A 24,256-nucleotide genomic window follows, 5' to 3' on the forward strand; every position below is an offset into this window, starting at 1 on the left:
TTACTTCCCTCCCTTTATCTCTTCTCCTTCTCTCTCACTGTCTCTCTCTCTCTCTCTCTCTCTCACTCTCTATCTCTCTCTCTCTCCTCTGTCTCTCTCTCCTCTCTCTCCATTTTGTCTGTCTCTATTTCCCGTCTAACCAGCCTTGTCCTGAGCAGTTGTCTGTGGTAAGAGGTAGGAGCCAGAGAGGGAGGGAAGTTACTTTTATTCATATGGAGGAACTTTCATTATCACTCAGAGTATTACACTCAATGGATGTTTACAAAAGTAGTAAATAAATGTTGTTACACATGCAATTAAACACAGACTCAATTGGAATATAGTTTACTCCTATCTCTCTATGCAATTACATTTGTTTTTTTAATTTGAATTTTATCAATCAAGTCAGTTAAGAACAGATTCTTATTTACAATGACGGCCTACCCCAGCCAAAACTGGACGACACTGGACCAATTGTGCGCCACCGTATGGGATCCCAATCACAGCCGGATGTGATGAAGCCTGGATTTGAACAAGGTACTACAGTGATGCCTCTTGCACTGAGATGCAGTGTCTTAGACCACTGCGCGCCACTCAATGAGGTGGTATTATGAAAATTGTGCTCAGAATTCTTTAGAAGGGTGATATCTTAGTGCTCTCCAGTGGCGATGACTAAAATTGCAGCCAGAGAGACAACAGCAGCCAGGTTAAAAATTGCAGCCAGAGAGACAACAGCAGCCAGGTAAACAATTGCAGCCAGAGAGACAACAGCAGTCGTCCATAGGTGCACCGTGGTCCAGATCCGGACCCAGAACGGGGTCAATATGGAACGCTAGTCGTCAGCATATCAAGAAGCTGAAACATGGCTTAAGCCTGATGAATTTACTGTGTTAAATGAAGGCCTCACCTCCTTGTTACACTAGTGACCATATCCCCCACGCATCCCGCAAAGGCGGAGATGTTGCTAATATTTACGATAGCAAATTTCAATTTACAAAAATAACCCCATGTTTTCGTCTTTTGAGCTTCTTGTCATGAAATCTATGCAGCCTACTCAATCACTTTTTATAGCTACTGTTTACAGGCCTCCTGGGCCATATACAGTGTTCCTCACTGAGTTCCCTGAATTCCTATCGGACCTTGTAGTCATGGCAGATGGTGACTTTAATATACACATGGAAAATCCACAGACCCACTACAACAGGCTTTCAGAGTCATAGTTGACTCAGTGGGTTTTGTCCAACATGTCTCTGGACCTACTCACTGCCACAGTCATACTCTGGACCTAGTTTTGTCCCGTGGAATAAATGTTGTCGATCTTAATGTTTTTCCTCATAATCCTGGACTATCGGACCACCATTATATAATGTTTGCAATCGCAACAAATAATCTGCTCAGACCCCAACCAAGGATCATCAAAAGCCGAAATTCTCGGACAACCCAAAATAGATACTGTTGCAAATCTAACTAAAAAGCAACATTTCCCAAGAGAGGATGGCTTTCCCTTCAGCAGTGATACATTCATGAACTTCTTTGATGAAAAGATCATGATCATTAGAAAGCAAATTACGGACTCCTTTTTAAATCTGACTATTCCTCCAAAGCTCAGTTGTTCTGAGTCTGCACAACACTGCCAGGACCTAGGATCAAGGGAGACACTCAAGTTTTTTAATACTATATCTCTTGACACATTGATGAAAATAATCATGGCCTCTAAACCTTCAAGCTGCATACTGGACCCTATTCCAACTAAACTACTGAAAGAGCTGCTTCCTGTGCTTGGTCCTCATATGTTAAACATAATAAACGTCTCTCTATCCACCAGATGTGTACCTAACTCACTAAAAGTGGCAGTAATAAAGCCTCTCTTGAAAAAGCCAAACCTTGACCCAGAATATATAAAAAACTATCGGCCTAAATCGAGTCTCCCATTCCTCTCAAAGAAAATGTAAAAGCTGTTGCGCAGTACCTCACTGCCTTCCTGAAGACAAACAATAAATACGAAACGCTTCAGTCTGGTTTTAGTCCCCATCATAGCACTAACACTGCACTTGTGAAGGTGGTAAATTACCTTTTAATGGCGTCAGACCGAGGCTCCGCATCTGTCCTCGTGCTCCTAGGCCTTACTGCTGCTTTTGATATCATCGATCACCACGTTCTTTTGGAGAGATTAGAAACCCAAATTGGTCTACACAGACAAGTTCTGGCCTGGTTTAGATCTTATCTGTCAGAAAGATATGTTTGTCTCTGTGGATGGTTTGTCCTCTGACAAATCAACTGTAAATGTTCCTCCAGGCTCCGTTTTAGGACCACTATTGTTTTCATTATACATTTTACCTCTCGGTGATGTCATTCGGAAACATAATGTTAACTTTCACTGCTATGCTGATGACACACAGCTGTACATTTCGATGAAACATGCTGAAGCCCCAAAATTGCCCTCCCTGGAAGACTGTGTTTCAGACATAAGGAAGTGGATGGCGGCAAATGTTCTACTTTTAAACTCGGACAAAACAGAGATGCTAGTTCTAGGTCCCAAGAAACAAAGAGATCTTTTGTTGAATCTGACAATTAATCTTGACGGTTGTACAGTCCTCTCAAATAAAACTGTGAAGGACCTCTGTGTTACTCTAGACCCTGATCTCTCTTTTGACGAACATATCAAGACTGTTTCAAGGACAGCTTTTTTCCATCTATGTAACATTGCAAAAATCAGAAACTTCTGACCAAAAATGATGCAGAAAAATGAATCCATGCTTTTGTCACTTCTTGGTTAGTGTCACGTCCTGACCAGTAATAGGGGTTATTTGTTATTATAGTTTGGTCAGGACGTGGCAGGGGGTGTTTGTTTCATGTGGTTTGGGCTATGTATTTAGGTAGAGGGGTATTTGTTTTATATGGTTCAGGGTGTGTGTGTATGTAGAGGGGTGTTGGATTTATGTGTTCCGGGTTTTTGGTTTATGTTCTTGTTTTGTATTCTAGGGTTTCTATGTTGTGTATTTCTTTGTTGGCCTGGTGTGGCTCTCAATCAGGAACAGCTGTACATCGTTGTTTCTGATTGAGAGTCATACTTAGGGAGCCTGTTTTCCACCTGTCCCTTTGTGGGAGATTGTTTTTGCACTGCTGTGTATAGCCTGCGACACTGTCGTTCATTGTTTTTTCGTGTTCACCTATAAATAAAATAATGATGAGCAGGCAACCCGCTGCGCCTTGGTCTAATCCCTTCGACTACCGTGACAGTTAGACTACTGCAATGCTCTATTTTCCGGCTACCCGGATAAAGCACTAAATAAACTTCAGTTAGTGCTAAACACGGCTGCTGGAATCTTGATTAGAACCCAAAAAATGTATCATATTACTCCAGTGCTAACCTGGATCATATTACTTCAGTGCTAGCCTGGCTTCCTGTTAAGGCAAGGGCTGATTTCAAGGTTTTACTGCTAACCTACAAAGCATTACATGGGCTTGCTCCTACCTATCTTTCCGATTTGGTCCTGCCGTACATACCTAAACATATGCTACGGTCACAAGACACAGGCCTCCTTTACTGTCCCTAGAATTTCTAAGCTAACAGCTGGCTTTCTCCTATAGAGCTCCATTTTTATAGAATGGTCTGCCTATCCATGTGAGAGACGCAGAGTCTGTCTCAACCTTTAAGTCTTTACTGAAGACTCATCTCTTCAGTAGATCCTATGATTGAGTGTAGTCTGGCCAGGAGTGTGAAGGTGAACGGAAAGGCACTAGAGCAACGAACCGCCCTTGCTGTCTCTGCCTGGCCGGTTCCCCTCTCTCCACTGTGATTCTCTGCCTCAAACCCTATTACAGGGGCTGAATCACTGGCTTACTGGTGCTCTTCCATGCCGTCCCTAGGAGGGGTGTGTCACTTGAGTGGGTTGAGTCACTGACGTGATCTTCCTGTCCGGGTTGGCGCCCCCCCTTGGGTTTGTGTCGTTGGGGAGATCTTCTTGGGCTATACTCGGCCTTGTCTCAGGATAGTAAGTTGGTGGTTGAAGATATCCCTCTAGTGGTGTGGGGGCTGTGCTTTGGCAAAGTGGGTGGGGTTATATCCTGCCTGTTTGGCCATGTCCGGGGGTATCGTCGGATTGGGCCACAGTGTCTCCCGACCCTTCCTGTCTAGGGTCAGTCTGTTATATCTGGAGTATTTCTCCTGTCTTATCCAGTGTCCTGTGTGAATTTAAGTATGCTCTCTCTAATTCTCTCTCTTTTCCCCTCTATTTCTCTGCAGTTAGTTTCAGAATGGGTGGCAAGGAGTAAGTTAGTCCGAAATATTTCTAAAACCTAAAGCATTGTATTTGGGACAAATCATTCACTAAACCCTAAACCTCAACTACATCTCATAATGAATAATGTGGAAATTGAGCAAGTTGAGGTGACTAAACTGCTTGGAGTAACCCGGGATTGTAAACTGTCATGGTCAAAACCTATTGATACAACAGTAGCTAAGATGGGGAGAAGTCTGTCCGTAATAAAGCGTTGCTCTGACTTCTTAACAGCACTATCACCTGGACTACAGTTCAGTCGTGTAGTCAGGTGCCACAAAGAGGGACTTGGGAAAATTGCAGTTGGCTCAGAACAGGGCAGCACGGCTAGCCCTTAAAAGTACACAGAGAGCTAACATTAATGATATGCATGTCAATCTCTCATGGCTCAAAGCGGAAGAGCGATTGACTTCCTCATTACTTGTTTTTGTAAGAAGTGTTGACAAGCTGAATGTACCGAGCTGTCTGTTTAAACTACTAGAACACAGCTCGGACACCCATGCATACCCCACAAGACATGCCACCAGAGGTCTCTTCACAGTCCCCAAGTCCAGAACAGACTATGGGAGGTGCATAGTACTACATAGAGCCATGACTACATGGAACTCCATTCCACAACAGGTAACTGATGCAAGCAGTAGAATCAGATTTAAAAAGCAGGTAAAAATATACCTTATGGAACAGCGGGGACTGTGAGGTAACACAAACTTAGGCACTGACACATGCATACACACACACGATAACATACGCGCTATACACACACGTACACATGGACTTTGTACTGTAGATATGTGGTAGTGGTGGAGTAAGGGCCTGAGGGCACACAGTGTGTTGTGAAATCTGTGAATGTATCGTAATGTTTTAAAAATTGTATAAACGGCCTTAATTTTTCTATTATCTGAGCCAATAGATTTGGATGTCCCAAATGGCATCCTATTCTCTATGGGCTTATGGGTCAAAAGTAGTGCACTAAATAAGTGATAGGGTGCCATTTGGGACACATATAAACCTATTGGCCCAGACAAGACAGTCCCTGTGGCAGACCTGTGGCAGACCTGGGGTTTGCCAGCAGCAAACGCCTTCACCCACCCACACACAAGACCCAGCCAGCCACTTCCGTGACCACAGCCGTGTGGGTGCGTAAACCGTTATCATTCATCATCCCCCCCATTCTTTGTTCTCTCTTCCTCCATCATCCCCCTCTCTCTCCTGTCGTCCATCTGCTCTATCTGTTCTTCATGATTGATCACAGGAGTAATAAATGTCAGTTATTCCTCCAAGGTGCCAAACGTTAAATTCAGTTTTAATAACAACCAAAGCTAGCGTGCTTTTACATAAATCATAAACAACTCTACTTCCACTCTGCGAAGTGTAGTGACCATGGCCATAAAAGCTGTGGTCTAGAGGGTTTGATGTACAATTTTGGGGGTTTATACAGACTCTCCAGCAATCTCTCACACACACACCCTTTATCTCTGAACTAGCATGGCTCTGGCCATTAGAAGGAATTATTCCAGTTGTATATTTTAGGACCAGTCCTCTCCTCTCATCCATTGAAGTTCCTTCATTATAGAGACTCCTGGCTTTCAGCCAGTAGAGTAGAGACAATAGAGACAATAGATCATCATTATAAGAGGGTAAATGTAATGGGCTATATTTCACATACTTCCTAGCGCCTACACAGTACAGATCAAATATATTTTTCCATACATAATTTGACAGGACATTAATCTTATTGCATAGAATTGTTAATCTGTGTGCTTTTTCTCAGAGAGATCAAATGATAGTACTGTAGTAGCCGACTCCCTGCTGACCTTAAACAAAGAACCCTTTCATTTAGAATATGTTGCATCGTTGCTTTGGTTTTACATCAATTATTCACTCATAGTGTTTCTACTTAGTGGATGTAACTAGACCACCACTAGATAGTGGTGTCACACTTCATAGGTCTTTCATAGCCCATATTATGTGTAGCCTATTTGTATGTAGGTTATATCCTCATGTAGCTGCACTTAAATGACATCTTACTCATGCTTTTCCTTTCATCTATGTTTCATTGAAAATCGTTGTCACAGAGCTGATCTCTAACGTTAACAAGGTCCAATGAGTCACTGATTAAAACTGTTTACAGTGGAAGACCTATGATAACTGTAGCTAAGTTCTCTGCTATTTCTATTGTTACTCAACCGTGAAAAGGAAAATAAATGTATGAGGCATGCCGATTCATTTGGTTTAGTTTTGTGGCAAACCTTTTGTTTACAGCTACAAACTACTTTTTCCATTCATGTATTTGTTGATTAAAAGTACTATTACAAAGTGATCATGTTTAAGAATTAACACTTGGTGTTTTGTCCAAACTACATTCCTTCCATCTATAGCATTTCTTATTATTATTCAGTTCCTTTGGCTTTTATGCCTCTTGAGTATTGCTCTGTTCAAGTAGAGTGTTATTTTTCTGTGGTCTGATAGGGGTGTCAGTGGGCTGACTGTGAACGCTCTGAGAGACTCTGGGTTGAGGTCAGTGATAAAGTAGTCTACAGTACTACTGCCAAAAGATGAGCTATAGGTGTACCTACCATAAGGAGTCCCACGAAGCCTACCATTGACTATGTACATACCCAGCATGCGACAGAGCTGCAGGATTGTGACCCGTTTTTGTTGGTTATGGTGTCATAGTTGTGCCTAGGGGGGCATATGGGGGAGGGAATGCTGTCACCTCCAGGCAGGTGTTTGTCCCCCTGTGTGCTGAGGGTGTCAGGTTCTTGCTAATTGTCAGTGCTAATTGAAGATGTATCAAGCTTGGCAGCCTTAATTTAGCGTTCAGTCCTTATAAAGTCATGTACTGTATTTTTCTTCTTGGCTTTTGGAAATAAAATATAACTTCAGACTAAACATTACTCACTCAGTTCCAGGTTGGATGGTGATTTCAGGTTTCTGTTATTTTCCAGAGCATTTGCTGTATAGCGTTGGAATAATAATCTTTGGTAGTTGTAAACCTTCCAGGTGATTCTGTAAATCCGTCCAAAATCAGGTTGTAGGTTTTGAGTTTTGATTTGGAGTGAAGGTTATGTTGTAGAAGGTAGCATCCTGTATATGTCCTGGTGACATAGTGAAGGTTATGTTGTGGAGGGTAGCATCATGTATAAGTCCTGGTGACATAGTGAAGGTTATGTTGTAGAGGGTAGTGTCCTGTATATATTCCTGACCAAAAAAATCAAAGTTTATCCTCTTGTCGTTCGCCTAGGATAGGGGGCGCTACAGCGATTTTGGGAAAAAATTAGTGCCCATTTTAAACGGCCTCCTACTCAAACTCAGAAGCTAGGATATGCATATAATTAATACTTTTGGATAGAAAACACCCTAAAGTTTCTAAAACTGTTTGAATGGTGTCTGTGAGTATAACAGAACTCATATGGCAGTCAAAACCCCGAGACCGATCGTAACAGGATGTGGAATTCTGAATTGCGGACTCAACTTCACCACTTTGCCTGTAATTCACACAGTGAGCAATGGTTCATTGAGCACTTCTATTGCTTCCACTAGATGTCCCCAGTCTTTACAAAGTGATTTGAGTCTCCTACTGTGAAAACTGAATGAATGAGACGCTGTTGAAATTGGTCACATGAGGAGGGCCATCACCATTATGACGCCGGCGCCCCTGGCTACCCTCCCCTTTCGAAACGTTTTGAATGACAATGCAATCATCCCCCTTGAATCTTATTGGAGCTCTGATTGAAAAAGGCCCTAAAGATGTATGTTATACAACGTTTGACATGTTTGAACGAACCTAAATGAAAAAAAAATGCATTTATCCAAAAGAGCTGTCCCGCGCACGACGGAAGTTTTGGAGCAGCCTTTAGACGCGCTAACAAGAACAAGCTATTGGAACATAAAGGAGTAATTTTTTCGAACGAAAATACATTTGTTGTGGACCTGGGATTCCTGGAAGTGCTTTCTGATGAAGACAACCAAAGGTAAGGGATTATTGACAATAGTATACAAGACTAGATTTGATATGCGATTGTTCCAAGATGGCGCTGACCTGTATTACTAGCCTATTTTCTGAGTATTGCATCCCCTTTTATCGCAAAGTGTGATTACCCAGTAAAGTTATTTTTAAATCTGGCATTACAGGTGCTTTCAAGAGATATTCATCTATGAATCTTAGAATGACAATATTACATTTTAAAAATGTTTTCGAATAGTAATTTATTAAATTGTAGCACTGTTTCACCGGATGCATTTGAGGGAAAATAGTTAGTCAACGTTACGCGCCGATGTAAAATGCTGTTTTTATATATAAATATGAACTTTATCGAACAAAATAATGCATGTATTGTGTAACATGATGTCCTAGGAGTGTCATCTGATGAAGTTTGTAAAAGGTTAGTGCTGCATTTAGTTGTTTTTTGGTTATTTGTGATGCATGTGGTTGGTCGGAAAATGGCTATGTGGCTACTTTTACAATATACTCCTCTAACATAATCTAATGTTTTGCTTTTGCTGTAAAGCCTTTTTGAAATTGGACAACGTGGTTCGATTCAGGAGAGGTGTAACTATAAAACGATATGACATAGTCCTATATTTGCAAAAAAATAATATTACATTTCGTTATAGGATTTTTTCGCTGGATGTCCGTCCCGCATATGGGACGAGCCCGTCAAGAGGATTTATCTAACTAAATCTATATTTTTTTTAAACATGCTGAAAATTGCAGGAGCTCATCTGATCATGACCTCTCTCTCTTTCTCTTTCTCTGTTTCTCTCTCTTTCTCCTCTCTATCCCCCCATGAGGGTCAGTAGGGGTCTGAGTATAGGGCCATGTTGAGGGTCAATAGGGGGTCTGACTATTGGACCATGTTGAGGGTCAGTAGGGGGTCTGAGACTAAGGACCATGTTGAGGGTCAGTAGTGGGTCTGAGACTAAGGACCATGTTGAGGGTCAGTAGTGGGTCTGAGTATTGGACCATGTTGAGGGTCAGTAGGGGTCTGAGACTAAGGACCATGTTGAGGGTCAGTAGGGGGTCTGAGACTAAGGACCATGTTGAGGGTCAGTAGGGGGTCTGACACTAAGGACCATGTTGAGGGTCAGTAGGGGGTCTGAGACTAAGGACCATGTTGAGGGTCAATAGGGGGTCTGAGTATTGGACCATGTTGAGGGTCAGTAGGGGGTCTGAGACTAAGGACCATGTTGAGGGTCAGTAGGGGGTCTGAGACTAAGGACCATGTTGAGGGTCAGTAGTGGGTCTGAGACTAAGGACCATGTTGAGGGTCAGTAGGGGGTCTGAGACTAAGGACCATGTTGAGGGTCAGTAGGGGTCTGAGACTAAGGACCATGTTGAGGGTCAGTAGGGGGTCTGAGACTAAGGACCATGTTGAGGGTCAGTAGTGGGTCTGAGTATTGGACCATGTTGAGGGTCAGTAGTGGGTCTGAGTATTGGACCATGTTGAGGGTCAGTAGGGGTCTGAGACTAAGGACCATGTTGAGGGTCAGTAGGGGTCTGAGACTAAGGACCATGTTGAGGGTCAGTAGGGGTCTGAGACTAAGGACCATGTTGAGGGTCAGTAGGGGGTCTGAGACTAAGGACCATGTTGGGGGTCAGTAGGGGGTCTGAGACTAAGGACCAGGTTGAGGGTCAGTAGGGGGTCTGAGACTAAGGACCATGTTGAGGGTCAGTAGGGGGTCTGAGACTAAGGACCATGTTGAGGGTCAATAGGGGGTCTGAGTATTGGACCATGTTGAGGGTCAGTAGGGGTCTGAGACTAAGGACCATGTTGAGGGTCAGTAGGGGGTCTGAGACTAAGGACCATGTTGAGGGTCAGTAGGGGTCTGAGACTAAGGACCATGTTGAGGGTCAATAGGGGGTCTGAGTATTGGACCATGTTGAGGGTCAGTAGTGGGTCTGAGACTAAGGACCATGTTGAGGGTCAGTAGGGGTCTGAGACTAAGGACCATGTTGAGGGTCAGTAGGGGGTCTGAGACTAAGGACCATGTTGAGGGTCAGTAGGGGGTCTGAGACTAAGGACCATGTTGAGGGTCAGTAGTGGGTCTGAGACTAAGGACCATGTTGAGGGTCAATAGGGGGTCTGAGTATTGGACCATGTTGAGGGTCAGTAGTGGGTCTGAGACTAAGGACCATGTTGAGGGTCAGTAGGGGTCTGAGACTAAGGACCATGTTGAGGGTCAGTAGGGGTCTGAGACTAAGGACCATGTTGAGGGTCAGTAGGGGTCTGAGACTAAGGACCATGTTGAGGGTCAGTAGGGGGTCTGAGACTAAGGACCATGTTGAGGGTCAGTAGGGGGTCTGAGACTAAGGACCATGTTGAGGGTCAGTAGGGGTCTGAGACTAAGGACCATGTTGAGGGTCAATAGGGGGTCTGAGACTAAGGACCATGTTGAGGGTCAGTAGGGGTCTGAGACTAAGGACCATGTTGAGGGTCAGTAGGGGGTCTGAGACTAAGGACCATGTTGAGGGTCAGTAGGGGGTCTGAGACTAAGGACCATGTTGAGGGTCAGTAGGGGGTCTGACACTAAGGACCATGTTGAGGGTCAGTAGGGGGTCTGAGACTAAGGACCATGTTGAGGGTCAATAGGGGGTCTGAGTATTGGACCATGTTGAGGGTCAGTAGGGGGTCTGAGACTAAGGACCATGTTGAGGGTCAGTAGGGGGTCTGAGACTAAGGACCATGTTGAGGGTCAGTAGTGGGTCTGAGACTAAGGACCATGTTGAGGGTCAGTAGGGGGTCTGAGACTAAGGACCATGTTGAGGGTCAGTAGGGGTCTGAGACTAAGGACCATGTTGAGGGTCAGTAGGGGGTCTGAGACTAAGGACCATGTTGAGGGTCAGTAGTGGGTCTGAGTATTGGACCATGTTGAGGGTCAGTAGTGGGTCTGAGTATTGGACCATGTTGAGGGTCAGTAGGGGTCTGAGACTAAGGACCATGTTGAGGGTCAGTAGGGGTCTGAGACTAAGGACCATGTTGAGGGTCAGTAGGGGTCTGAGACTAAGGACCATGTTGAGGGTCAGTAGGGGGTCTGAGACTAAGGACCATGTTGGGGGTCAGTAGGGGGTCTGAGACTAAGGACCAGGTTGAGGGTCAGTAGGGGGTCTGAGACTAAGGACCATGTTGAGGGTCAGTAGGGGGTCTGAGACTAAGGACCATGTTGAGGGTCAATAGGGGGTCTGAGTATTGGACCATGTTGAGGGTCAGTAGGGGTCTGAGACTAAGGACCATGTTGAGGGTCAGTAGGGGGTCTGAGACTAAGGACCATGTTGAGGGTCAGTAGGGGTCTGAGACTAAGGACCATGTTGAGGGTCAATAGGGGGTCTGAGTATTGGACCATGTTGAGGGTCAGTAGTGGGTCTGAGACTAAGGACCATGTTGAGGGTCAGTAGGGGTCTGAGACTAAGGACCATGTTGAGGGTCAGTAGGGGGTCTGAGACTAAGGACCATGTTGAGGGTCAGTAGGGGGTCTGAGACTAAGGACCATGTTGAGGGTCAGTAGTGGGTCTGAGACTAAGGACCATGTTGAGGGTCAGTAGGGGTCTGAGACTAAGGACCATGTTGAGGGTCAATAGGGGGTCTGAGTATTGGACCATGTTGAGGGTCAGTAGTGGGTCTGAGACTAAGGACCATGTTGAGGGTCAGTAGGGGTCTGAGACTAAGGACCATGTTGAGGGTCAGTAGGGGTCTGAGACTAAGGACCATGTTGAGGGTCAGTAGGGGTCTGAGACTAAGGACCATGTTGAGGGTCAGTAGGGGGTCTGAGACTAAGGACCATGTTGAGGGTCAGTAGGGGGTCTGAGACTAAGGACCATGTTGAGGGTCAGTAGGGGTCTGAGACTAAGGACCATGTTGAGGGTCAGTAGGGGGTCTGAGACTAAGGACCATGTTGAGGGTCAGTAGGGGTCTGAGACTAAGGACCATGTTGAGGGTCAGTAGGGGGTCTGAGACTAAGGACCATGTTGAGGTTCAGTAGGGGGTCTGAGACTAAGGACCATGTTGAGGGTCAGTAGGGGTCTGAGACTAAGGACCATGTTGAGGGTCAATAGGGGGTCTGAGACTAAGGACCATGTTGAGGGTCAGTAGGGGTCTGAGACTAAGGACCATGTTGAGGGTCAGTAGGGGGTCTGAGACTAAGGACCATGTTGAGGGTCAGTAGTGGGTCTGAGACTAAGGACCATGTTGAGGGTCAGTAGGGGTCTGAGACTAAGGACCATGTTGAGGGTCAGTAGGGGTCTGAGACTAAGGACCATGTTGAGGGTCAGTAGGGGTCTGAGACTAAGGACCATGTTGAGGGTCAGTAGGGGTCTGAGACTAAGGACCATGTTGAGGGTCAGTAGGGGTCTGAGACTAAGGACCATGTTGAGGGTCAGTAGGGGGTCTGAGACTAAGGACCATGTTGAGGGTCAGTAGGGGTCTGAGACTAAGGACCATGTTGAGGGTCAGTAGGGGTCTGAGACTAAGGACCATGTTGAGGGTCAGTAGGGGGTCTGAGACTAAGGACCATGTTGAGGGTCAGTAGGGGGTCTGAGACTAAGGACCATGTTGAGGGTCAGTAGGGGTCTGAGACTAAGGACCATGTTGAGGGTCAGTAGTGGGTCTGAGACTAAGGACCATGTTGAGGGTCAGTAGGGGGTCTGAGACTAAGGACCATGTTGAGGGTCAGTAGGGGGTCTGAGACTAAGGACCATGTTGAGGGTCAGTAGGGGTCTGAGACTAAGGACCATGTTGAGGGTCAGTAGGGGTCTGAGACTAAGGACCATGTTGAGGGTCAGTAGGGGGTCTGAGACTAAGGACCATGTTGAGGGTCAGTAGGGGGTCTGAGACTAAGGACCATGTTGAGGGTCAGTAGGGGTCTGAGACTAAGGACCATGTTGAGGGTCAGTAGGGGTCTGAGATAAGGACCATGTTGAGGGTCAGTAGGGGGTCTGAAACTAAGGACCATGTTGAGGGTCAGTAGGGGTCTGAGATAAGGACCATGTTGGGGGTCAGTAGGGGGTCTGAGACTAAGGACCATGTTGAGGGTCAGTAGGGGTCTGAGACTAAGGACCATGTTGAGGGTCAGTAGGGGTCTGAGACTAAGGACCATGTTGAGGGTCAGTAGGGGGTCTGAGACTAAGGACCATGTTGAGGGTCAGTAGGGGTCTGAGACTAAGGACCATGTTGAGGGTCAGTAGGGGGTCTGAGACTAAGGACCATGTTGAGGGTCCGTAGGGGGTCTGAGACTAAGGACCATGTTGAGGGTCAGTAGGGGTCTGAGACTAAGGACCATGTTGAGGGTCAGTAGGGGTCTGAGATAAGGACCATGTTGAGGGTCAGTAGGGGTCTGAGACTAAGGACCATGTTGAGGGTCAGTAGGGGGTCTGAGTATTGGACCATGTTGAGGGTCAGTAGGGGTCTGAGACTAAGGACCATGTTGAGGGTCAGTAGGGGTCTGAGACTAAGGACCATGTTGAGGGTCAGTAGGGGGTCTGAGACTAAGGACCATGTTGAGGGTCAGTAGTGGGTCTGAGACTAAGGACCATGTTGAGGGTCAGTAGGGGGTCTGAGACTAAGGACCATGTTGAGGGTCAGTAGTGGGTCTGAGACTAAGGACCATGTTGAGGGTCAGTAGTGGGTCTGAGTATTGGACCATGTTGAGGGTCAGTAGGGGGTCTGAGATAAGGACCATGTTGGGGGTCAGTAGGGGGTCTGAGATAAGGACCATGTTGAGGGTCGTCCAGTGCTTCCGGTAACAGTGCCTCATCATAAACACTTTTTAGACACCAGACATGTTAGAGTTGCAGTGCAGTTCACCTTTACCTGCAGTTGAAAAGTTTAATATCTGTAATTTCAGTATGAAATACTAGTTGTGTTAGTCAAATCAAGATGAAAAGGAAAGCTTGGTATAAAGCACTAGACTCAACAGTCTACTTTATGGGAACAACTAAACATTATACTGTCATACCACATCTGCATATCTGAGTCAAATTTATCCCAGTGATATAGTATAAATACAACTTGAACATGCAACAATAAATATGAATAGCTAGAGAAACCTGTGTTTAGTCACTGACCTGAACATATTACACAGGATCAGCAGCTAGCTAGAGAAACCTGTGTTTAGTCACTGACCTGAACATATTACACAGGATGAGCAGAGCTAGCTAGAGAAACCTGTGTTTAGTCACTGACCTGAACATATTACACAGGATCAGCAGAGCTAGCTAGAGAAACCTGTGTTTAGTCACTGACCTGAACATATTACACAGGATCAGCAGAGCTAGCTAGAGAAACCTGTGTTTAGAAATCACTGACCTGAACATATTACACAGGATGAGCAGAGCTAGCTAGAGAAACCTGTGTTTTGTCACTGACCTGAACATATTACACAGGATCAGCAGAGCTAGCTAGAGAAACCTGTGTTTAGTCACTGACCTGAACACATTACACAGGATCAGCAGGACAGGCCAACATCCACCATTTGAAAACAAAAACAATAGCAGGCCAAAGTGAACAATGTGAATACAAAAACAATAGTAGGCCAAAGTGAACAATGTGAATACAAAACACCATGTCATATATACCGATCATTTACAAATAATTACCAATTAGTCAACTGTTTCATCATTTAGGAACCGTTTGTTCCATGAAATGTGCAGTTAATTAGTAATAAAATCAAAAATGTTCCAAAATATTTTTTTCACTTAGCAAGATGAGTAGTTTAAGATTTGATTTTACTAACATACAACGCTTATGCCGGCCTCAGATTCAAAGATGGATGTAGATTCTCTAATTTAAGTAAGCATTCATGTTAAAGCTGCATTAGGTAAGATTTTTTTAAACATTTGGTGAAATTGTCTTCACACATCGTCAGCTATCAGTATGAGAGAAGATCCATCTTCTTTGACTGCCGCTCGCTCTGCAATCACTCTGAAAAATCGTTCCAGCCAATCGTGTCCCTACTAGGGATGTACCTAATGTGCACAAATATTTCGATTTAAACAGATAAATATACGTGATGAATTATATCAATTTCATTATTTGGGATTCATTAACAGTTATGTCTGCAGGCAGAAGGCACAGAAAGCGAACGAGAGTGTGTGAGAGAGTTGAGTCCCTCCCCTCCTGTTCAGCTGTGGCAGGGTCTATCGCTGCACACAGAGGAGCAGAAGTTGGAGCCAGATAAATGTTTGTTTCTTGGTAACATGCCTGTTAAATGTATATTTTGGATAATAAAGTTGGTACAGTGACTGAACAAAGCCTGTGTTTTTCCCAAGATAGCACCAGTCACCTCCGTTGAAAATGTCAGTACTCAATGCTAGATGTGTGAATCAGTATATTCAAGATGAAGAGACAGCTTGATGTAAAGCACTACACTCAACTGTCTACTCACCTCACATTAAACATCATACTAACATAATACTTTTGATTTTAAAACAGAACAGAAGGAGGCTAAAGTCAACCATGTGAAAACAAGGCAACAGTAAACATGTCGTCCCCCACAAATGATGCAGAACCCCCCTATTTATTTCACGATGGCGTCGGAGGGAAGGGCTGCCGTCTTATCGGCTCTAAACCAACCATGCTATTTTGTTTGTTTTTACATTATGTTGCTGCTATTATTTGTTATTCTGATCTCTTACTTTTTTGACATTTTTTGGGGGTATTTTCTTAAAACTGCATTGTTGGTTAAGGGCTCGTAAGTAAGCATTTCACTGTAAGGTCTACAGCTGTTGTATTTGGCGCATCTGACAAATAACATTTTATTTGATTTGGGCCAATTTAGAAATTGCGTGTGACTAACAAATTGCAGTTAATTGATATAGCTCCCACCTTAGGCGAATCAGTGTAATTTTGTATATGTTGGATCTCTATGGCAAGACGAATCATTCACCTAAGTTTTGTCAAAATCAGCCCAGTGCTCTCAGAGATATCTTGCTTTACTAACATACAAACAAACATACGAACGGACAGACAGAGACAGATCCGTAATCCCCTCCCCAATTTCATTGTGGGGGACAACAAACCCGTACCATGATTGATTAACTAGACTTTTTAACTGATTTAGCAACTGTTTCAGGATATAGGAAGCATTTGTCGCTGTCACGTCCTGACCAGTAAAGGGGTTATTTGTTATTGTAGTTTGGTCAGGACGTGGCAGGGGGTGTTTGTTTTATATGGTTTGGGGTTTGTTGGGATATGTAATTATGTAAGAGGGGTGTTTGTTTTATGTGTTCCGGGGTTTTTGGGTATTGTTCTATGTTTTGTATTTCTATGGTTTTTCTATGTTGTATATTTCTTTTTTGGCCTGGTATGGCTCTCAATCAGGAACAGCTGTATATCGTTGTTGCTGATTGGGAGTCATACTTAGGTAGCCCTTTTTTCACCTGTCTTTTGTGGGAAGTTGTTTTTCCACTGCTATGTTTAGCCTGCAAGACTGTTTGTCGTTCGTTTGTTTTCTTGTTTTGTTATTAAGTGTCTCAATAAAAGTAAATATGAGCACTCAACCCGCTGCGCCATGGTCTACTCCACACGACTACCGTTACAGAACTTCCCAACAACAAAGGACCAAGCAGCGGGCCCAGGAGGAGCAAGGATCCTGGGCCAGGGAGAGCATCGAGTGGAGGACATCTTGGACATGGGAGGAGGTAATGGCAGGGGACAAGACCCTGCCATGGAAACAGGTGGAGACAGCGAGGGAGGAACGGCGAAAATACGAGGAGCGGGCCCAACGTAGGAAGCACGAGAGGCACCCCCAATAAAAACAATTTGGGGGGGACACACGGGTAGTTTGGCTGGGCCAAGGGTGAGCCCTAAGCCAACTCCCCGTGCTTATTATCGGGAGCGTATGGAGTGGAGAGCGCCAGAGTATGCGGAAGTGCGCACGATCTCGCCCTTGCGCACGCACAGTCCGGTGCGAGCGATCCCAGCCCCTCGCAAGTGCCGTGCTAGAGTGGGCATCCAGCCTGGAAGGAGGATGCCTGCGCACCACATCTGGCCACCACTGCGCCTCCTAGGCCCAGGCTACCCTACGCCTGCTCTACACACGGCAACCATCAGGCCTCTGCACCGCCCAGTTTGCCCTGTGCCAGCACTCCGCTCGTACAGGGCTACTATTACCATTCAGTCAGGACGGGTTGTGCAGGAGGTACGCTCCAGACCTCCAGTGCCTACTCATGGCCCGGTGTATCCTGTTACCGCTCCTCGCACTAGCCCTGAGGTGCGTGTCTCCAGTCTGGCATCTTCAAAGCCAGCCCCACACACCAGGCCTCCAGTGCGTCAGCCCAGTCCAACTCGTCCTGTTCCTGCTCCACGCACTAGCCTTGGGGTGCGTGTCTCCAGTCTGGTACCTCCACTACCAGCCCCACGCACCAGGCCTCCAGTGCATCAGCCCAGTCCAACTCGTCCTGTTCCTGCTCCTCGCACTAGCCCTATGGTGCGCGTCCCTAGTCTGGCGCATCCTAAGCCAGCCCCACGCATCAGGCCTTCAGTGTGCAGTCCCCGTTCAGAGCTTCCGACAACAGTGCCTCGTCCAGAGCTTCCGGCAACAGTGCCTCGTCCAGTGCTTCCGGTAACAGTGCCTCGTCCAGAGCTTCCGGCAACAGTGCCCCAGCCAGAGTGTCCAACGACAGTGCCCCGCCCAGAGTGTCCGGCAACAGTGCCCCGTAGGGAGTCGGCCCAAAGTCCGGAGCCAGCAGAGACGGCCCACAGTCCGGAGCCGAGAGAGACGGCCCACAGTCCGGAGCCGAGAGAGTCGGCCCACAGTCCGGAGCCAAGAGAGTCACCCTACAGTCCGGAATCGGCGCAGTGAGAGTCGCCCTACAGTCCGAGGTCTCCAGCAACGCGCATCAGCCTGAGGTCTCCAGCAACGCACATCAGCCCGAGGTCTTCAGCGATGCGCCATAGCCCAGAGACTTCAGGAAGGGTAACATTTAATAATTATTTAGCGGGGGTGGACAGGTTAGGTGGAAGAGTAAGGCCGGAGCCTGAGCCACCTCCATAGTAGGTGGGTTGGGGAGGGGGGGGGGTGTAGCACAAGAACCGTCGGTGACGGTGGCCACCCTCCCTTCCCTCCCTTTAGTTTGGGATTATTTTGTTTCGGGGTTATTTTTGTGTTTTTGTCTGAGGTGCATCCGGGGTCTGCACCTTTTGGGGGGGGGGGGGGGGGGGTACTGTCACGTCCTGACCAGTAAAGGGGTTATTTGTTATTGTAGTTTGGTCAGGACGTGGCAGGGGGTGTTTGTTTTATGTGGTTCGGGGTTTGTTGGGATATGTAATTATGTAATAGGGGTGTTTGTTTTATGTGTTCCGGCGTTTTGGGTATTGTTCTATGTTTTGCATTTCTATAGTTTTTCTATGTTGTATATTTCTTTGTTGGCCTGGTATGGCTCTCAATCAGGAACAGCTGTATTTGTTGCTGATTGGGAGTCATACTTAGGTAGCCCTTTTTTCACCTGTCTTTTGTGGGAAGTTGTTTTTGCACTGCTATGTTTAGCCTGCAAGACTCTTTGTCGTTCGTTTGTTTTCTTGTTTTGTTATTGTCTCAATAAAAGTAAATATGAGCACTCAACCCGCTGCGCCCCTAGCTCTCAAATATTCCTCATATGGCAAGATTAGTTATTTAGGGACATTTTGTACTTACATACAACGATATGCAGGCCTCAGTGTTAAGGATGACTATTGAAGATCTTGATTGAAGAAAACTGATTGGTTCCGAGATTCCGAGTGAAGTTCAATTGTTTAACACCAAAAGATGCAACAGCGGAATACGTATCTCTGGAGTGGAGAAGCACTCTCTTATATAGCAGCAAAACTCCCCTCATGCCAATACAATGATGTGTGTCAGTAGTTTTCTACTGAATTGACACAAATCCTTTGACCTTGATGAAGACATTGCATAATCATGACAAACGTGTATCAACAGTTTTAACCACTCTTGGCAACACCTTCTCTTCTTGCTGCCACATATTTTGGAGGTTTCCAGTCACTTGCCAAAACATGCTCATGCAACAATACCTTTCTCTACTCATACTATACACTCTAAGAAGAAAGGTGATATCTAGAACCTAAAATGGTTCTTTGGCTGTCCCCATAGGAGAACCTTTTGAAGAACCCTTTTTGGTTCCAGGTAGAACCCTTTTGAGTTCCATGTAGAGTTCTGCAAGGAACCCGAAAGAGTTCAACCTGAAACCACAAAGAGTTCTATTTGGAACCAAAAATGGTTCTCTTAAGGGGAGATCCTGATAACCATTTTGGATTCCTTTTATCTGAGACTGTTGTTTTTTTCACCAAAACATCCTATACGTTTAAAGTCTATGTGGTGGAAAATGTCTTATACTGAAGACATTTGAGTGAATTGTACAAGCTGTATGCATTCTCTGTTCTGTTTATCATGGTTCGTGCAGGTGACTGGGTAAATACACAAAGGGACACAGTCATAACCTCACCCTCAGAGAAATTGTCAGAACGTCCAGAATATTTTCTGGAAGTTAAAATATGAGACCTTGCTCAATTTCTTTTGGAACTGAGCCAGCATGATAACAGCCAGCGCATGCAGGAACAACCCATAAATCATGCCTACATTTCTAAAAACCTGTTTTTGCTTTGCCCCTTCACAGCTTCAGTAGACCTAACCAAGGTTTGTGAACCTCTCCGTACATTAAACAAATAAAGATTGCTTCATTTACTTTGAGTTTCTGAGTCTTTAGTGGTGAATTTCCACCTCAATTCTGGCATCACAAACTTATGGTTGATTTCTCCATGGTGGTCCAACAGTGAAGGTCTGGCTGGGAACACCAGTGGGGTTTATTTCACCCTGATTAAGTCATTTTATTGTGCTAATAATGACAAATGTGTGCGGTGGAAATTGAACATCAGGGACACCTGAAGTCCATATTAAATTAATTATGACATAATCAGTTAACTGGAGATGTTAAAACAAATGAATGGGAACAAGTGTGCATAATTATGGGGAACAGGTGTGAATAATGATGGGGAACAGGTGTGCGTAATGATGGGGAACAAGTGTGGTAATGATGGGGAACAGGTGTGCGCAATGATGGGGAACAGGTGTGCATAATGATGTGGAACAGGTGTGCGTAATGATGGGGAACATGTGTGCGTAATGATGGGGAGCAGGTGTGCGTAATGATGGGGAGCAGGTGTGCGTAATGCTCGGGAACAGGTATGCAAAATGATGCGAAACAGGTGTGCGTAATGATGGGGAACAGGTGTGCGTAATAGGTAGTCATATCACTTAGGTAATATGTAGCCATATCACTTAGGTAATAGGCAGTCATATCACTTAGGTAATATGCAGTCATATCACTTAGGTAATAGGCAGTCATGAAAGACTACCTCTTAGGAAAACAATGTTCTACATTAGTCAAATATTCAAAGCCATTCTATTTTGTGATATCATCTTATGGCATACTATGTTTACGTCAAGGTCAAGCTCAGGTGTCTCCCATTTTCCCAATTATCTCCTGTGTATTTATACCTGCGTTTTCTGTTTGTCTGTTGCCAGTTCGTTTTTTATTGTCAGGTCATCCCAGCGTGTTTCTTGTTTTTCCCTGCTCTCTAGTTTTTTATTTCTAGCTTTTCCAGTTCTGACATTTCTGCCTGCCCAGAACCTGAGCCAACATGTCGTCCAGTATTTGTTGGACTCTGATCTGGTTACCAACCTCTGGCTACCCTGAGCCTGCCTGCCGCCCAGTACTTGTTGGACTCTGATCTGGTTATGAACCTCTGCCTGCCCTGATCCTGCCTGCCGTCCAGTACTTGTCAGACTCTGATCTGGTTATGAACCTCTGCCTTCCCTGACCCTGAGCCTGCCTGCCGTTCTGTACGTGTGTCCCACCTCTGGTTTACTGTCTCCTGCCTGCCTTGACCTGCTTATTGCCTGCTCCTGTTGGATTATTCACTTCTTCGGGCTAGGGGGGAGTATTTGGAAATTTGGATGAATGAGGTGCCCAAAGTAAACTGCCTGTTACTCAGGCCCAGAAGCTATGATATGCATATAATGTGTTGATGTGGATAAAAAACACTCTAAAGTTTCTAAAACTGTTAAAATAAGGTCTGTGAGTATAACAGAACTCATATGGCAGGCAACAACCTGAGGAAAATCTAACCAGGAAGTGGGACATTTTGAGGGTTGTAGTTTTTAAGTGATTCCCTTTCCAATATGCTGTGTCTGTGGGGTCAAAATACAATTCCTAATGCTTCCAGCAGATGTCAACAGTCTTTAGGAATTGTTTCAGGGTTGTAATTTGACAGGGAATCAATAAGAGCTCTCAAAACAACAGGCTTCCTGAAAGACATTAGTGCACTCTCATGTGGTCACGTGAAGCGCGCCCGTTCTTTCTTTTTCCTCTGTATTCAATACGCTGTTGTCCGGTTCGAATATTATTGAAGATTTATGACAAAAATATAATAAGTATTGATTATGGACATCGTTTGACATGTTTCTACAAACTGTAATGGAACTTTTTTGACTTTTCGTCTAGCCTTTGCGCCCCCACATTGTGCATTTCGATTAGTGAGCTAAACTGAAGTAAACATGCGAACAAAACGGAGGTATTTGGACATAAATATGGACTTTATCGAGCAGTACGAAAAAAATTTGTGGAACTGGGAGTCTTTCGAAATAATGAACTCAACTGGTGTAGTGCGGACTCATTGGTGGGACTAGGGTTTGTGCAGATTCCCGGATTATGCGACGTTCAGAATAAGACTGTAGAGGAAATTGATTATTTAGCGACTGTTGTAAAATCGATATTCTGATATTCTTTGAGTTAATTTGGGAAATAGAAACTCAATAAAAACAAACTTTCCCATGGTGCCCCAGGTTAACCTGTTGTGGTATAGGGGGCAGTATTTTCACGGCCGGATAAAAAACATACCCGATTTAATCTGGTTACTACTCCTGCCCAGAAACTAGAATGCGCATATAATTAGTAGATTTGGGTAGAAAACACTCTAAAGTTTCTAAAACTGTTTGAATGGTGTCTGTGAGTATAACAGAACTCATATGGCAGGCAAAAAACTGAGAAGATGTCAACCAGGAAGTGGTCTGTCAGCCAATTTGTTGTCCTTCTTTTGCCTCTCTATAGAATTTACACCATCTAAGCTGTTACGTAACACTTTCTAAGGCTTCCATTGGCTCTCTAAAGCCACCAGAAAGTGGAATGGGGTGTCTGCTGTCTCTGGGCAAAGTACAACAGCAGAGTTTGTAAGTAGTCAGCCTGGGGACAGTGAGACTGAAATGCGCATTCACGAGACTTCTCCATTTTTTTCTTTCAGCCTTTGAATGAATACAACGTTGCCCGGTTGGAATATTATCGCTATTTTACAAGAAAAGTAGCATAAAAATTGATTTTAAACAGCGTTTGACATGCTTCTTGTCACATCCTGACCAGCAGAGGGAGCAATTGGATTAGTTTTGGTCAGGATGTGGCAGGGTTTTTGTGTGTGTGAATGGTTGTGTTGGTGATTAGGATTCCCAATTGAAGGCAGGTGTGTTGAGTTGCCTTTGATTGGGAATCCTATATAGGAGTGTGTGTTTTTCTTTGGGGTTGTGGGTAATTGTTTCTGTTCAGTGTGATATGCTGTCAGTACTGTTTAGCTGTCGGTATTTTCTTGTTTTTTTGTAGTGTTCCAGTGATCGTTTTGAATTAAAATTATGAACACTAACTCTGCTGCACCTTGGTCCACTTCTCTCCATGACGACAGCTGTGACAGAATTACCCACCAAACCAGGACCAAGCAGCAGAGGAACGAGGAGGAAGGATGGACGTGGGCAGAGCTAAGGAGGAGCGTTTCCAGGGCGATGGAAGAGTTTAGGAAACTCGAGAGGCAGCCCCAATAATTTTTTTGGGGGTGGCACAAGGGCAGTTTTGCGGGGCAAGAATGGAGCCCCAGGCCAGCTCCCCGCACTAGCATGGAGGTGCGTGTCTCCAGGCTGGCACATCCAGTACCAGCCCCACGCATCAGGCGTCTAGTGTGTCAGCCCAGCCTCGCCAGTCAGGAGTCGCCAGAGCTGCCTGCCAGTCAGGAGTCGCCAGAGCTGCCTGCCAGTCAGGAGTCGCCAGAGCTGCCTGCCAGTCAGGAGTCGCCAGAGCTGCCTGCCAGTCAGGAGTCGCCAGAGCTGCCTGCCAGTCAGGAGTCGCCAGAGCTGCCTGCCAGTCAGGAGTCGCCAGAGTGGCCCGACTGCCCGGAGATGCCAGAGTGGCCCGCCTGTCCTCCGGGTCTACCAGAGTGGCCCGCCTGTCCTCCGGCCCAGCCCGAGTGGCCCGCCTGTCCTCCGGCCCAGCCCGAGTGGCCCGCCTGTCCTCCGGCCCTGCCCGAGTGGCCCGCCTGTCCTCCGGCCCTGCCCGAGTGGCCCGCCTGTCCTCCGGCCCAGCCCGAGTGGCCCGCCTGTCCTCCGGCCCTGCCCGAGTGGCCCGCCTGTCCTCCGGCCCAGCCCGAGTGGCCCGCCTGTCCTCCGGCCCAGCCCGAGTGGTCCGTCTGCCAGGGTCAGCCCAAGTGGCCCGTCTGCCCGGGACAGCTATCGGCACCACCGAAGTGGGCGACGCCGAAGGTGGAGAGAGGTCCACGTCCCGCACCTGAGCCACCTCCAGGATAGGTGGGTTGGGGAGGGAGGGAGGGTGTAGCACAGTGCCGTCGTTGACGGCAGCCACCCTCCCTTCCCTCCCTTATTGTTTAGGGGTTATTGTTTATTGGTTTTGTTGGGGTATTGGGGATTTTTTGTTGTGTTTTCTTTTTGTAAGGTGCATTACGGGGTCTGCACCTTGAGGGGGGGGGGGGGGGTACTGTCACATCCTGACCAGCAGAGGGAGCAATTGGTTTAGTTTTGGTCAGGATGTGGCAGGGTTTTTGTGTGTGTGAATGGTTGTGTTGGTGATTAGGATTCCCAATTGAAGGCAGGTGTGTTGAGTTGCCTTTGATTGGGAGTCCTATATAGGAGTGTGTGTTTTTCTTTGGGGTTGTGGGTAATTGTTTCTGTTCAGTGTG

The sequence above is a fragment of the Salmo salar genome, chromosome 13 (assembly GCF_965601325.2).
Source record: "Salmo salar chromosome 13, fSalSal1, whole genome shotgun sequence".
Lineage (NCBI taxonomy): Eukaryota > Metazoa > Chordata > Actinopteri > Salmoniformes > Salmonidae > Salmo > Salmo salar.